This window comes from Macrosteles quadrilineatus, unplaced genomic scaffold (genome assembly GCF_028750875.1).
Source record: "Macrosteles quadrilineatus isolate MER2022 unplaced genomic scaffold, UCM_ALF_1.0 Scaffold_1__1_contigs__length_201487025, whole genome shotgun sequence".
In the NCBI taxonomy this organism is placed as follows: domain Eukaryota; kingdom Metazoa; phylum Arthropoda; class Insecta; order Hemiptera; family Cicadellidae; genus Macrosteles; species Macrosteles quadrilineatus.
In genome coordinates, this window is record NW_026542594.1 from 50027873 (window position 1) to 50042197 (window position 14325).

General features: G+C 38.9%; 1 long non-coding RNA gene across 1 annotated transcript; it reads right to left on the reverse strand.

The window, feature by feature from the left end:
* Positions 1–1722: 1722 nt before the first annotated feature.
* LOC128982137 (uncharacterized) lies at positions 1723–10863 on the reverse strand. Its single transcript, XR_008489541.1, has 3 exons — positions 10496–10863; positions 2124–2269; positions 1723–1753 (listed from the first exon to the last, which is right to left on the reverse strand). It is a non-coding gene; the product is annotated as an uncharacterized LOC128982137 (long non-coding RNA).
* Between the last annotated feature and the right edge of the window lie 3462 nt (positions 10864–14325).

Consider the following 14325-nt stretch of genomic DNA (forward strand, 5'->3'; position numbering starts at 1 on the left):
CGTACGATAGTTTACGGCATACTACTAAATCCGTACAAATCCTTATATATTTCCACAACTATACAAATCCACCAACTAAAGGACTAATAAACACTAGTCATAACCTTTGAGAGAGGTTATGTTTTTGTTTATAACCACTAATTGCCACGAAAATACAGTATAATCAGCTGATTGGTGTCCGGTAAAACTCATTGCAGAACAGTATTACGCAATGAAACCCCATTTGAATAAGCTGGCGGCAAACAGCTGTTTTCTGGACTAAATCCTTGCGTGGAAAGTTCATCAAAATAATGTAGTGTGGCGTAAAACTCATTACAGTACAGTAGTACTGTATGAAACCCCATTTGATTAAGGACAAACAGCTGTTTTCTGGACTAAATCCTTGTATGGGAAGTTCGTCAAAATAGTGTATTGTGGCGTAAAAAAATAATTATAAATCTATTCTAAGACTAGTAAAATTTGTTTGAAGCTCTTTCTAGATTCAAGAAAAGACAATCAAATACAATTTAATCAATCCAGAATCATGTGTTTCAGTTCTTGAAGTTAACGTAAACACATAGCCTATCAAAAACCTTAATTAAATTGTCACAGTACTATGTCAATTTCTTCCAATGAATAAATGACCCAGGCATATTTATTTGGGAGAGCCAAAATATCATCACAAGCTTTCATGTTGTTGTTCATGTTGTAAAAATAGCAAAATGATTGTCAATACTGTTTTTTTTTATGAATCAAGAATATCTATCTATCTATCTATCTATCTATCTATACTATTATAAAGAAGAGGTGGTGTCTGTGTGTGTGTGTGTTTGTATGAGCTAATCTAAAAAACTACTGAACCTACTGGGCTCAAATTGCACACAAATGAAGCTACAGTTCCGAGGATACATATAGAACTATTCCCGCTTCGATATTGTCCTAGGGCTCTGCCCCGTGGGCATTCAAAAATTTGAGGTGAGAGATTTAAAAGTAAATATTGATTGATGGTATCCATGGTAACAAAGAACAAACCTACAAAGTTTAAAAATGTAAACAAGCAGAACTAACTGTCAAATGAATTTTGATTTTACAATTCCACACAGCTGGTTCAAACATATTAAATACTGCACGAATATTAGAACAGAGAGGGTAAGGATTATAAATTAAAATAATGATGTCACTAGCCTAAATGTAAACATTATTTAACATCACTTAAATGGAGCTGTCAAACCATATGTATAAGCATTTTATACTTCTATGCCAACCCCGTACGAAGGACGGGTACTCTGCTAGTATTATAATAAACAAACCTAAAAAACCATCAATAGGTTCTCAAGGCAATGAGACTATTTGAGAATGAGTTCATAATGTAAAGGTAAAAACAAACTCAAATTGCAGATACAATTTAATAAGCAACCATAATCCTTGGACAGCAGTTGGCATGGAGTTGTTCTCACTGTCAAACATGATACGAGTCAGAAAGTGGAAATCCACATAAAAGTATCTATATATTTAATAGCAATCATAAAATGATTTATTAATCAAGATAAAATGTTAAACGGGATTTTGATTGCATAATAACCCAGTAATAAATTAAGGAGGTCGTAAAAATTATCTGATTAATCTTTGATGTGCTTTTAACCAACCACTGGATTGAATCCCCCCCCAAAATCATAAAATCCCCCCCAAATAAAATTCTGATGTCGCATTTTGCGACATCAAACCCCCCTGTGGGCACCCCTGCTCATCCTCCATGCCCCCATCGCCATCAGGCCTGAAATAGATACAGAAAAAGAATTAGTATTTATCACCATATTCTGAATTTATGTGCTACTTAATTATGATATAAAAAGAATTATTATGGCTATTAAATTGATATGTCTATGGATTTCCACTTTTGGCTGAACTTGTTAAACCAAATATTATTTCAATAGGGTTAACACTATAAGTGCGAGGTGCGGGAATTCTAGCCCCGCGGGACTGATACCACTGGTGCGAGCAGGATATTTTGTCCTTACAACATTGCTTCAGTGTGAGCTGCTAAGCCTCGTAAGGGGAAATTCTACTTATAAATTATTTACAGCCTACATTAAATAAAATTCAGGATTGATAAGTATTAAAATTGAGGAAATGGCAAAACTTACCATATTTCTCTTCAACACTAGTCTTTTCTTCGCCTCGTTCCCCATCTACTGTTCCTCTGCTACCTATTCTTCCGCCTCAGCCTCTCCCCTGAATCATCCAATGTCGGAGGATATTAATTACAACTCCCCCATTGTACTGGTACTGGCTATGAACAGAAATATTGCAAAAAATTAGTATTAGCCTACAAATAATATTACTCTAACAAAGTTTAAAAGTGTTCACTCCTTCCTAAGTCTCTTCCTAGGCCTGTGGGGCAAAAGCCCGAGGATTCTAATTACAGGAATTAGTAAAAGGGGGCGTCTACACAAAAAATACTTTATTTTGACACGTCGTATGTAAAAGTCCGTCCATTATTAACAGAGGAGTAGTGTTTTGTAGGAAATCGCCTTCACGTATTATATATAAGGATACCTACTTTTTAATGAAACAGCTGTTAATTTTTAAATTGTATTTTAGACAACACACATTTATTGAGAGTTACTGAATTGTCCAAAGAGTATATTTGCAATGTTATTTTCTTGAACTCTTAGAGAGCCTTCGAATGTTATAAGACTAACGAAAAAAGGGTTGTGTACGTTTACTAGCGCTACTCAGCAACAAAAACAAAAACTGGACCTCACTGCTATTCACCTTTTTTCCGATTTACCTTATTATGTTTAGTTCTCAAGTGGAACAATGCAATGAGGAACATAAAAAAAACAAATATAGGCCTACTAGAGGTTATACATAGCAAATCAACTACTTACATTATGATTTTTCAGTGTGATACATTACGTGTATACAAATAAATATATATGTGCCCTACTTATTGTCTTCGCAATCCTTATTTTGTTATGACACTACTGCCGTCAAATATTTTGTAAAAAATGTAAATACAACAGTACCGGTATTTTAGTTTAGTGTACGATTACATCCGATGATAGAGTAATCTCCAAAACGGCTGTAATGTCATCACAAAACAAGGACTGCGAAGACAGTAAGTAGGCCTAAGTTACATATATATTTATTTACTTACATTAGATAACATCTTCAAGTTACTCTTTTATGGCCATTAATGATTTTTTTAAATGGCCCTAAAAAAGTCATTACGGTATTGATACCATAATATTGGTAATATGGTATTGATGCCATATTGAACCGGTCTTCCGGTTCAAGATAGCGTCGAGATCAGTTCACAATCCATGTAACGAGTGTAATAAAACGATAAATAAAAGTTATCCAGGTACTCAGTGTGATGGCATGTGCATGAAAATGTTTCACTACGAATGTGTGGGGCTAGGAATTCACGACTATCAAGCAATTCGAGGATCTGACGGTAAAATCAGTTGGATTTGCAAGGACTGCCATGTAAGGTTAGACAAACTGAAAACCTACAATTTAAGTATTGACGATTATTGCAATCTCATTGAGAGTGTAAGAAAAATCTTTAACATTCTTAGCGAAATAACTAAGAGCAACGTAGAATTAAGGGAAAAGATAAACCATATATTTAACAATGATTGTAGGCTACAAAGTAATGAAACTAATGACGCACCGGAGGTCATACATCAATCATACGTCATCCAAAATCAACGTCAACAATACGTCATCCATGATGTCATGCACGATCAAGGAAAAAAACAAAGCACGACCAGTGTTACCAGTAATCAGGGAAAGAAAATTATCCCAACAAAATCGAGCAAACCTATTGGAGGCAACGGACTAAAAATTAAGGAGATAAATGACATTAAATCTGTTTTAATGACAGATTCAATCCCCCTTTCGACAGTCATATGACAGTTTGTCTGTAAAAATATAAATTAGGCTAACTTAATCCTGGCCTGATGTATACATTAACTGATCGAGGTTCCGTTCCACTGTAGGCTATTTGAATAGTTTTAACCAACCTGACCTCTGCAGAGCGCTGTAGCCTCATTGGCCATCCTCGTTATTATACGAGGATAATGAATTTTGGTAAAACAATTACCAACTTATCATTTAATATTGATCACTCACATTAACTTATTTTCATTTGATATTGATACCATGCGATGTCTGGCGTCTGCAGAAGCACAGACCTACCCATAAATAGTTTTAAATGGCTTTTGGTAACTTAATGGGTACCTACACTTCCATATCGGTTGGCAAAAACAATTGAATGAGTAATTTTGATTACCGGTAAATTTGATTGTTTCATTCGATATATCGATCAATATTTTCATTTGGTTGTTTGTGCCAACAGATATGGGAGTATACCCAACTTAATTTAGTCTATTTTTATTTAATAAATGTAATGAACAGCCTAGGTAGGCCTATACAGGCCTATTGGATAAATAAATGAAGCTATTTTAAATTAACCTAACATAACTAAACAAACTTGCTGTAGGCTAAGTTACCGTTTCAAAATTCCGTTTGATAACAGATAAGGCATATGGGGATTAGATTATCGAACGGAATTTTGAAATGTTACAACAAGTTTGGTTAGTTTAGAACAGTTTAATTTTAATATAATATTTTTATATTGTTAGTTGATACAAACAATATCCTAGTTGTTAGCTGGTAAATTTCAATTTGTTAATATCGATAGGCCTAGCCTATATCAAATTTAAAAAATCAATAATATCAAAAAGAAATCATTGGTAATAATAATGAAAGTTCCCTTTAACACGTTCGCTGCCACAGACGTTCCACAACTTCAGCAGGCCCACAGCGCCAGGAGCTAGGAACGTTGCCATGCATTGTTGTTTAACGTTTCCATGGATCAGCCAGCTCGTCACGAGCATCCTATAATTCTTTGCAGCTAGTGGGGCCGTACTTTCTGTCCGTCCCCGGCATCTAGCGCTCAGCAGCGAACGTGTTAACAGGAAAGTACCGTTTCGCCTACTTACGGGTAGCAGCAAGACGAATTAGGCCTAACAGTTGATGAGGTAACTTAACGGCCGAAGACGGAACATGGTACCTATGCACAAGGTGGATATTTAGGCCTACCTATGACTCTCTTAATACCAGGTGGTGCACATTTGAGAACAATTTAATCGTTAAGGGAAACTTAAAATAGGCCTAGTAGGCCTAAAGGCCCTCTTCTGAAAATGGACAACTAGGCCTAAGGCCTTGTTTAACAATAGGAGGTTTAAACACAAGTTACATGTGGGCTGTATTTTAGAGGCCCATCATTCAAAATAACTATAGAACTAACTTATGGCTGCTAAGTTAAGTAGCCTAGGCCCATCTCCTATCATGCCATAGGTAATAGGTCTAAAAGTTAATTGGTGTGAACCTGGCAATAACTCCAGCCATAAGTAGTGCGCGCGCCCGAAAAAATCTATTGCTGGCCGTTTTGCGGCAAAATGCGACCGCGTAACATGAAACCGATGATGTCACCAGATAGAGGACAGTTTAACGGACACAACAGTATCAATATCATGTACCTGGGGAATAAGAAAGGGGGGGTAAAGTCAGCAATAAGTAGTGGGCGCGCCCGAAAAAATCTATTGCCGGCCGTATTGCGGAAAAATACGTCCGCGAGCAATAATAACGACGATGCCAACAGATAGAGGACACTTCAACGGACACGACAGTATCAACATCATGTACCTGGGGAGTAATTTAGGGGGGGTAAAACCAGCAATAAGTAGTGGGCGCGCCCGAAAAAATCTATTCCCGGCCGTATTGCGGAAAAATACGTCCGCGAGCAATAATAACGACGACGCCGACAGATAGAGGACACTTCAACGGACACGACAGTATCAACATCATGTACCTGGGGAGTAATATAAGGGGGGTAAAACCAGCAATAAGTTGTGCGCGCGCCCTTTCAAATCTATTGCTGGCCGTATTGCGGAAAAATACGTCCGCGAGCAATAATAAAGACGATGCCAACAGATAGAGGACACTTCAACGGACACGACAGTATCAACATCATGTACCTGGGGAGTAATTTAGGGGGGGTAAAACCAGCAATAAGTAATGGGCGCGCCCGAAAAAATCTATTCCCGGCCGTATTGCGGAAAAATACGTCCGCGAGCAATAATAACGACGATGCCAACAGATAGAGGACACTTCAACGGACACGACAGTATCAACATCATGTACCTGGGGAGTAATTTAGGGGGGGGTAAAACCAGCAATAAGTACTGGGCGCGCCTGAAAAAATCTATTCCCGGCCGTATTGCGGAAAAATACGTCCGCGAGCAATAATAACGACGATGCCAACAGATAGAGGACACTTCAACGGACACGACAGTATCAACATCATGTACCTGGGGAGTAATATAAGGGGGGTAAAACCAGCAATAAGTTGTGCGCGCGCCCTTTCAAATCTATTGCTGGCCGTATTGCGGAGAAATACGTCCGCGAGCAATAATAACGACGACGCCGACAGATAGAGGACACTTCAACGGACACGACAGTATCAACTTCATGTACCTGGGGAGTAATTTAGGGGGGGTAAAACCAGCAATAAGTAGTGCGCGCGCCCGATAAAATCTATTGCTGGCCGTATTGCCGAAAAATACGTCCGCGAGCAATAATAACGACGATGCCAACAGATAGAGGACACTTCAACGGACACGACAGTGTCAATATCATGTACTTGGGGAGTAATATAGGGGGGAAAACCAGCAATAAGTTGTGCGCGCGCCCGATAAAATCTATTGCTGGCCGTATTGCCGAAAAATACGTCCGCGAGCAATAACTTATTGCTGGTTTTACCCCCCCTAAATTACTCCCTAGGTACATGAAGTTGATACTGTCGTGTCCGTTGAAGTGTCCTCTATCTGTTGAGGTCGTCGTTATTATTGCTCGCGGACGTATTTCTCCGCAATACGGCCAGCAATAGATTTGAAAGGGCGCGCGCACAACTTATTGCTGGTGTTACCCCCCTTATATTACTCCCTAGGTACATAATGTTGATACTGTCGTGTCCGTTGAAGTGTCCTCTATCTGTTGGCATCGTCGTTATTATTGCTCGCGGACGTATTTTTCCGCAATACGGCCGGGAATAGATTTTTTCGGGCGCGCCCACTACTTATTGCTGGTTTTACCCCCCCTAAATTACTCCCCAGGTACATGATGTTGATACTGTCGTGTCCGTTGAAGTGTCCTCTATCTGTTGGCATCATTGTTAATATTGCTTGCGGACGTATTATTCGGCAATACGGCCAGCAATAGATTTTATCGGGCGTGCGCACTACTTATTGCTGGTTTTACCCCCCCTAAATTACTCCCCAGGTACATGATGTTGATACTGTCGTGTCCGTTGAAGTGTCCTCTATCTGTTGGCGTCGTCGTTATTATTGCTCGCGGACGTATTTCTCCGCAATACGGCCAGCAATAGATTTGAAAGGGCGCGCGCACAACTTATTGCTGGTTTTACCCCCCTTATATTACTCCCCAGGTACATGATGTTGATACTGTCGTGTCTGTTGAAGTGTCCTCTATCTGTTGGCATCGTCGTTATTATTGCTCGCGGACGTATATTTCCGCAATACGGCCGGGAATAGATTTTTTCGGGCGCGCCCACTACTTATTGCTGGTTTTACCCCCCCTAAATTACTCCCCAGGTACATGATGTTGATACTGTCGTGTCCGTTGAAGTGTCCTCTATCTGTTGGCATCGTCGTTATTATTGCTCGCGGACGTATTTTTCCGCAATACGGCCAGCAATAGATTTGAAAGGGCGCGCGCACAACTTATTGCTGGTTTTACCCCCCTTATATTACTCCCTAGGTACATGATGTTGATACTGTCGTGTCCGTTGAAGTGTCCTCTATCTGTTGGCATCGTCGTTATTATTGCTCGCGGACGTATATTTCCGCAATACGGCCGGGAATAGATTTTTTCGGGTGCGCCCACTACTTATTGCTGGTTTTACCCCCCCTAAATTACTCCCCAGGTACATGATGTTGATACTGTCGTGTCCGTTGAAGTGTCCTCTATCTGTTGGCATCATTGTTAATATTGCTCGCGGACGTATTTTTCCGCAATATGGCCGGGAATAGATTTTTTCGGGCGCGCCCACTACTTATTGCTGGTTTTACCCCCCCTAAATTACTCCCCAGGTACATGATGTTGATACTGTCGTGTCCGTTGAAGTGTCCTCTATCTGTTGGCATCATTGTTAATATTGCTTGCGGACGTATTTTTCGGCAATACGGCCAGCAGTAGATTTTATCGGGCGCGCGCACTACTTATTGCTGGTTTTACCCCCCCTAAATTACTCCCCAGGTACATGATGTTGATACTGTCGTGTCCGTTGAAGTGTCCTCTATATGTTGGCGTCGTCGTTATTATTGCTCGCGGACTTATTTCTCCGCAATACGGCCAGCAATAGATTTGAAAGGGCGCGCGCACAACTTATTGCTAGTTTTACCCCCCTTATATTACTCCCCAGGTACATGATGTTGATACTGTCGTGTCCGTTGAAGTGTCCTCTATCTGTTGGCATCATTGTTAATATTGCTTGCGGACGTATTTTTCTGCAATACGGCCAGCAATAGATTTTATCGGGCGTGCGCACTACTTATTGCTGGTTTTACCCCCCCTAAATTACTCCCCAGGTACATGATGTTGATACTGTCGTGTCCGTTGAAGTGTCCTCTATCTGTTGGCGTCGTCGTTATTATTGCTCGCGGACGTATTTCTCCGCAATACGGCCAGCAATAGATTTGAAAGGGCGCGCGCACAACTTATTGCTTGTTTTACCCCCCTTATATTACTCCCCAGGTACATGATGTTGATACTGTCGTGTCCGTTGAAGTGTCCTCTATCTGTTGGCATCATCGTTATTATTGCTCGCGGACGTATATTTCCGCAATACGGCCGGGAATAGATTTTTTCGGGCGCGCCCACTACTTATTGCTGGTTTTACCCCCCCTAAATTACTCCCCAGGTACATGATGTTGATACTGTCGTGTCCGTTGAAGTGTCCTCTATCTGTTGGCATCGTCGTTATTATTGCTCGCGGACGTATTTTTCCGCAATACGGCCGGGAATAGATTTTTTCGGGTGCGCCCACTACTTATTGCTGGTTTTACCCCCCCTAAATTACTCCCCAGGTACATGATGTTGATACTGTCGTGTCCGTTGAAGTGTCCTCTATCTGTTTGCATCGTCGTTATTATTGCTCGCGAACGTATTTTTCCGCAATACGGCCGGCAATAGATTTTTTCGGGCGCGCCCACTACTTATTGCTGACTTTACCCCCCCTTTCTTATTCCCCAGGTACATGATATTGATACTGTTGTGTCCGTTAAACTGTCCTCTATCTGGTGATATCATCGGTTTCATGTTACGCGGTCGCATTTTGCCGCAAAACGGCCAGCAATAGATTTTAGCGGGCGGGCGTACTACTTATTGCCAAGTTATTGCCAGGTTCACACAAGTTAAAAGTTAACTGGCTGCACTTTACTTTAGGTCCTACACTCATTCGAATGAAAATATCGATCGATATATTGATTAATACTATCGGTAAGGTTAACCTTACCTAACTAACCAAACGATATATCGAATGAAACAATCGAATACTTATTCGATATTTTCATCCAAATGAGTGTAGGACCTAAAGTAAAGTGCAGCCAGTTAACTTAAGTTAGTCCGATCCCTTACCAGATTCATTTTATTTAGACCACACAGTTTATTAGATGCGGTAAACGATTTCCTAAACCTACAAAATAGGCTAGCCTAGCCTAGACCTGTTTCGGGTACAGTTTCTTAACTGGGCTAGGTAGCCTATGCTAATATCAATTGAAACTATCGATATGATTAGTAAACCTTCATGCAATTTTTTCACCATCAACAAGTTTGGTTGGTTAGGTCAGGTTTTGATAGTTTAATTTGATAATAAATAGCATAAGTTATATTTAACCCTTTGAGTGCCAACGTCCAGGGAACCGGACGTTTTTAAAACGAGCCAAAAGTGCCGACGTCCGGACGTTTTTAGAACAAGCCAAAAGTGCCAACGTCCGGCTGACCGGACGTTTCGTAATGATCGAACAGTTGTCATAACAACCGAATGGATACTCGGATTCTTTTAACCCATACCTATATTAACATTGAGTCGAAAGTTACTAGATGCGATACATCGATTTTCGTTGGTCGAAATATCGAAAATTAGATTTTTACGAAATTTTAACCTAAAAATCACCAGATCGCGCTCGGCATTTTTAGCACGACCTTCGGGAAAAATCAACGGCATTTTTTGAGCGTTACTTTTATTTCTCGCCTGGCACTCTAAGGGTTAAAAGTATCGATTATTAATCAATATTTCCAATTCGATAGTTTCAATCGATATTAGCATAGCCCAGTTAAGAAACTGTACCCCCTGTTTCTATATAGGCCTACCTAACTCGGGCCAACAAAAAAAAGTTAAGTTAAAAATCTATCAAGAACTTACCTCAATCATCACAGGCCCGTATAGGCCTAGCCTGTGCATCTGTTTCTGTTGAGTTTTAGCCACTGGTAGGCTTGAAAAGTGCTTGGGCACAACACTTTGATCAGTTCTTTTTGTGCCTTTGTATCCATGTTTAATTAGTGTAGGGCCTAGGGCAGAAATACGAATTAGCCTAGGATAAATAGGCCTATGCCTAACCAATAAATTAGCCTATCAAGAAATAACCGATAGGTATCAAATTATTAGCCTAAATCATGTAACGAATTACACAGTTGGCGTATCAAAACTATCACAAAATCTTAATTAATGCCAAAACCGCATTAACTTAGATGTTACATCCACAATTCGATCGATGTTACATCACTCACATCACAAATTTCCAACATGGCGGATTCCAGAATCAGAGACCGGGGCCAGATTGGCGCCAGAATTACGTCACTTTTTTTCACCCCTCCCTTCATCCCCTCCACTTCCACAAAAGGGTTCCACCTAGCATGATCAAGTTAGGATTTAGGTTAGGAGCTTCTGCGGGAGAACGGGAAGAAACCGACGCGGCAAGGGAGATCTCCCTCAGTCCTAATGTCGGGAGCGTTTCATAAACTCCAAATTTCACAAACTCCAACGCTTAAAATATTAAATAAACAGAGCGGTTCATAACCTCCAATTTTCATAAGCTCCAAATCTATAACATTCAAATAATCACTGTTTCACAATGTCCAAATTTCACAAACTCCAACGTTAAGATACCAAATAAACAGTGCGGTTCATAATGTCCAAATTTCATAACCTCCAACGGTACAATCTGAGCCAGAAGTCTCTACAGTGGTTGCCACAGTCAGATAGCAGGCACCGTTCGCCAGCGCTCAACTACTGATTATACGTGCATTTTATGATTGAAGAACACTCAGCTGTGTGACTCAAATATGTGTTAACCCCAAATATGTGACTCAACAAGTTTAGTCAAAGGGATGCATTTACACTAATTTAGTTTACCTTAACGAAAGGAGAATTAAAGTAGAAATAATAACTGGGCCAGGTCGCTAATTCAGTGGGTTTTACCAAGAACTTAAATTATCTCCACATCTTTATAAAAATGCCTTTTCATATTTCACGAAGACAATTTCCGAAATTACAATCGGGGAAGCATTTATATCAAAGAATTTTGTTAACTATAGACTACCGGTAAGCATTGAAATGCACAAACATATGCCTGTAAATTAAGTTACCATTCTTCGTAATGTAATGACATATTTGATGTAATATAATGATAATTAAATGCTAGAAACTCAGTTTCTATATCCCGTAAACTGATGCTGAGCCGGCCAAACTCCTAGCGCCAATGCCGCGCCAAGCGATTTTATGCCTAATTTTTAATCGCTTAAAAATGATACAAGCAGGCTCCGTATCAAAAAAAGCTTCAAATAAAAAATAAAATTCATACTTTGATCTAAAACTTTGCCGCAGGAATTTTTTCCCTGACCAAAAAATAAAAAAGTTCCTCGCTTACTACATTTTTCATGTTTTTTATGGTGTTAAAAAACAATCATCTGTTTTAATTTGCCTAAATAAATTATAAAAATTATGTTAAGGTAAAAACTAGCTACATAGTAATGAGCACTGGTTTTTCCAGAAAAATAATGTATCAATTTGAAATTTGTATGTTAACAAATAAGTGTAGCAGAGCAGGTTGAGTGAATGTATGTTTGTGTAAAACAGAGTGGTTCATTCGGCCCGTCCGCCTCGGTATCCCGCCAATTCGATTGACTTATGGCAGAGACTGTACCGTTGGAGCTTATGAAACTTGGAGGTTATGAACCGCTCTGTTTATTTGATATTTAAAAGTTGGAGTTTGTGAAATTTGGACATTGTGAAACTGTGCTTATTTGAAAGTTATAGTTTTGGAGTTTATGAAGTTTGGAGGTTATGAAACACACTGTTTATTTAATATTTTAGACGTTGGAGTTTGTGAAATTTTGACATTATGAACCTCACCCCTAATGTCGTACCCCTGAAATTATCCGCATGGCTGCGCCTGGACCCAGAACGGACCAGGGGCCCTATTTTTGAAATTGTTGACTGTTGAGTTGTGTGTTGAGTCATTCTATTTCCAATCGTTTCGTATTTTTGAAACGATTGACGTTGGACTTATCCAACCAAAACTACTCACCACCTACTGAGCTGTTGAGTGGACGGTTGACTGCACTTTCTTCTTCCTCTTTCGGCAAAAATTGATCTTTTTGAGTCGACGCCATATTGCTATTGCTTTAATTAAAATTACTAATTGCGATTTAGAGGTTATGTATTTGTTGTCAATGTCTTAGCACCCAATACTTTATTCGATTGTTTTCTGTAATTAATTGCATTTTAATTTATTTACTGTGTCAATACTAGACTATTTAATCAAGGGTTTTATCCTTGTTGGTATGTTTGAAATAGACTAGGCATACTAATTTAACTTATTATAAGATAATTATTGTTGTTAGACCTATGATTTAAGGTATTAAAGATTGTGGTAAAGAGAAACAATATCATAGTTTGTTTCAATACCATTCACCTAATAAAGGGATCAAATTAATAAGTTACGATATGCTTTCAGTGCAAGGGCAAATAGCCATTTAAGCTTTAGCCTAAATAAAAAAAACTAATTAAAAATAACATGAAACAAAACGATGAAGGAAACTAAAATAAGGTGATGTGTTCTGAAATAGAGACGAAGAAAGCAAATAATAATGTATTTAGGATATGCCTAAACTTATAATGAGCTACACCCTAAAACAAACATCCATAGTAAATTTTATTTTTAATACTTAAGTTTATATTAAGGTACTTTTGCAATCACTAAGATTAAGCAAGACATAACCTCAATCTCTCAAGAACGGAGTTGACAGTTTACCTCAGTGTCTCGAAATATGGTAGATTGAGATTAGCTGCCAGATTTTAGAGTAAGAAGAGGTTAAATCGAAGATCGCAAGAACTCTGCATTGTGATTGGTTCAAAATGACGTCATCTGAATTTCGTACGGTCGTATGCCTACATTTCCAAAACAAGTCACTCAACTAGTGATTCCTAACTCACTTCCAACCTGTTGGATTTCAAAAATACCAAATCCTGTTGTTGGTTGAGTTGAGTGTTGACGGTAGACTCAACAGTCAACCATTTCAAAAATAGGGCCCCAGTATCGGTGACATTGGAGTTCCTTCTTTTAATGACAGTAATGTGGTGGGTTAATGACAAATTGAGAGGCATTTGAATACTTGAGGTAGCTTGCACGATAATTATTCACTTAATAATTTATGTTAGACTGTGTGGGTAGAACAAAACATAAAAATATCAAGGCATTGCCAACCTTTTAGCGAATTTCCCATATAGGGAATAAGCTATTACCATAGGTCGCATACGCATGGTGTTGTATTGTAAGTTTATATATTGAAATAAATAGTTAAATAAATGTAAGTTGAAAATGAGCCTTATTTTGTCACTGGTTTATTTACATTAATTGAATCACATTTTGGAAATTAACAGATGATTAAATTATTAAATGCATAGCATTTGAAACATAGAGATACAACAGTTTCTTCCCCACTAAATTTGATTCATAAGTCCAGTCTTTTCCGTTGCTTTCTTGTTCTGGCTGATTTGCGAGGAACATTTGTTGGGGGACAGCTCACTTACTCTACAGATCATACTCTATACGAGCTATGTAAATAATATTGAAGGTTCACTTGCACTACAGGCTCGTATACTATACGAGCCTATCGAAAATAAAAAATAAATGAAGAGGGTTCACTTACTCTACAAATCATAGTGACTATGAGCCTCGTGTATTATATTTA